Source organism: Vigna unguiculata, unplaced genomic scaffold (assembly GCF_037176805.1).
Source record: "Vigna unguiculata cultivar grain cowpea cultivar isolate G323 ecotype 2 unplaced genomic scaffold, ASM3717680v1 ptg000037l, whole genome shotgun sequence".
Taxonomy (NCBI): domain Eukaryota; kingdom Viridiplantae; phylum Streptophyta; class Magnoliopsida; order Fabales; family Fabaceae; genus Vigna; species Vigna unguiculata.
Genome location: NW_028196681.1, coordinates 115,001 through 117,500, shown reverse-complemented (window position 1 = coordinate 117,500; position 2,500 = coordinate 115,001).

Genomic DNA, 2,500 nt, shown 5'->3' with positions numbered 1-2,500 from the left:
TAGAAGGCTTGGTGGGAGTTTTGTGAAAAAATGAAATTCGTGGTTTTTGAGGTGTGAGGGTTGGAATGGCCTCCAAATGTCCCCAAATGAATACCATGAAATTCTTGGTGCACGAAAGTTTTGAGTTCGGAGGGTTTTGCACATGGCCAAGTTGGTCGGTGCACCGCGGCATAGCTAGATGGCTTGTGTGGAGTTTTGTGAAAAAATGAAATTCGTGGTTTTTGAGGTGTGAGGGTTGGAATGGCCTCCAAATGTCCCCAAATGAATACCATGAAATTCTTGGTGCACGAAAGTTTTGAGTTCGGAGGGTTTTGCACATGGCCAAGTTGGTCGGTGCACCGCGGCATAGCTAGATGGCTTGTGTGGAGTTTTGTGAAAAAATGAAATTCGTGGTTTTTGAGATGTGAGGGTTGGAATGGCCTCCAAATGTCCCCAAATGAATACCATGAAATTCTTGGTGCACGAAAGTTTTGAGTTCGGAGGGTTTTGCACATGGCCAAGTTGGTCGGTGCACCGCGGCATAGCTAGATGGCTTGTGTGGAGTTTTGTGAAAAAATGAAATTCGTGGTTTTTGAGATGTGAGGGTTGGAATGGCCTCCAAATGTCCCCAAATGAATACCATGAAATTCTTGGTGCACGAAAGTTTTGAGTTCGGAGGGTTTTGCACATGGCCAAGGTTGGCGGTGCACCGCGGCATAGCTAAATGGCTTGGTGGGGAGTTTTGTGAAAAAATGAAATTCGTGGTTTTTGAGATGTGAGGGTTGGAATGGCCTCCAAATGCCCCCAAATGAATACCATGAAATTCTTGGTGCACGAAAGTTTTGAGTTCGGAGGGTTTTGCACATGGCCAAGGTTGGCGGTGCACCACGGCATAGCTAGATGGCTTGGTGGGGAGATTTGTGAAAAAATGAAATTCGTGGTTTTTGAGATGTGAGGGTTGGAAAGGCCTCCAAATGCCCCCAAATGAGTACTGTAAAAGTGTTGGTGCACAAAAGTTTTGAATTGGATGCATTTTGCACTTGGCCAAGTTGGTCGGTGCACCGCGACTAGATAGGTTGGTGCCAAAATTTGTCAAATTTAAGACCTTGGCCAAACTGAATGAAATTTTGTGGGGAGGTTCCTGATATTGTTTAGTGGTGGACTGGAAAAAATGAGGTCGAAATTCGAAGTCTACATGTGCTTTTCTATTTTTCCCGATTTTACACATACCCGGTAAGTAAAAAAAATAAAAAAAATAGTTCCCCTTCGAGAAAAATTATGAAATTTGGTGAGCAAGGAGATACCATTATTCTACGAATTACTGCAAAAAATCGCATCAAAATTCGAAGTATAGCCCGAGATATGGACTTATGTCTGCTCAAAAAAAGTGTATCTACTTGTACAATTTTGCCTTTTGCATATTAACCTCTTATAGGGGGGGAGTGCTCCTTGAGCCGGCCAGCTCCACACTGGCAGGTTTTAAAGGGAGCTTGATGAGGCCTCCCCCCTCACGTGGTGCGTGCGTTAGCATGTTTATCATGGCACAACTAGCCTCTTCATAGTTGTTGAGCTTTATTAATACCAACACACGGTCGTCACTGATCGTTGGTTAGCTCGGCAGCTAGTCCCTCGGATATTGTGGAAAGTTATTTTCATGCCTAGCGATGCTTGACCCTGCGTCACTTGATGTTTCCATTTGCTTGCTTGCCCATGGTAGGTGGGGGGTGGACCGTCTTGTGGTGTGGTGTCTTGCGAACGTGAGGGTGTGTGAGTTGTAATCGAGATGCACTTGCTGGCTGGCTCCATGCCTTGCGTATCGAACGGTCAAGCATGCATCTCTTCCATTTTCACCCGTTGCCTTGGGTGATATTGGTTGATCAGTCCCTGTGTTGCCTACCCACTAGACGGTACTTCTGTGGTTGCTTCGAATTCTATCTTTCCATCACGAAGAGGTGTTGGAGGATCCTAATGTCACGCACGTGTTCCATCTAGTGAAACATCTCAGTGATGCACGTGTTGTGGCTAGTTCTTTTGGATGCGGTGCATTATATGAACTCGGGTTTACTTTAGCGACCCAGTCAACATAATTCGGTTGTGTCCCTTGATTGAGACGTTGTCCTTGAACTTGTTGTGAACAATATCGTTCTTCCACAACCCGTCGTCTTGAGTGCGATGGAAGGCAAATAAGATGTGCTTTGGCATGTCATGCACGTACTCGATTGCGGGAAGTGTGAGAAAGTGTTGTTGACAACCCGTGGGAAATGGAATGTGGCAAATCGTGATGAGCTCTTCGTGGATCTGCGAAGAAGACGACCTTTGGGCCTGTTGGAAACGAGGGAGGCGATGTTGAACTGCGAAGAAGATGGACTTTTGGGTTGTTTGAATCAATGGGAGGCCACGCGAGAACTCCGAATACTATGGACTCTTGGGTTGTTGGAAGCAACGGGAGGCCCCGCTAGAACTCCGAATACTACGGACTCTTGGGTTGTTGGAAGCAAGGGGAGGCCCCGCTAGAACTCCG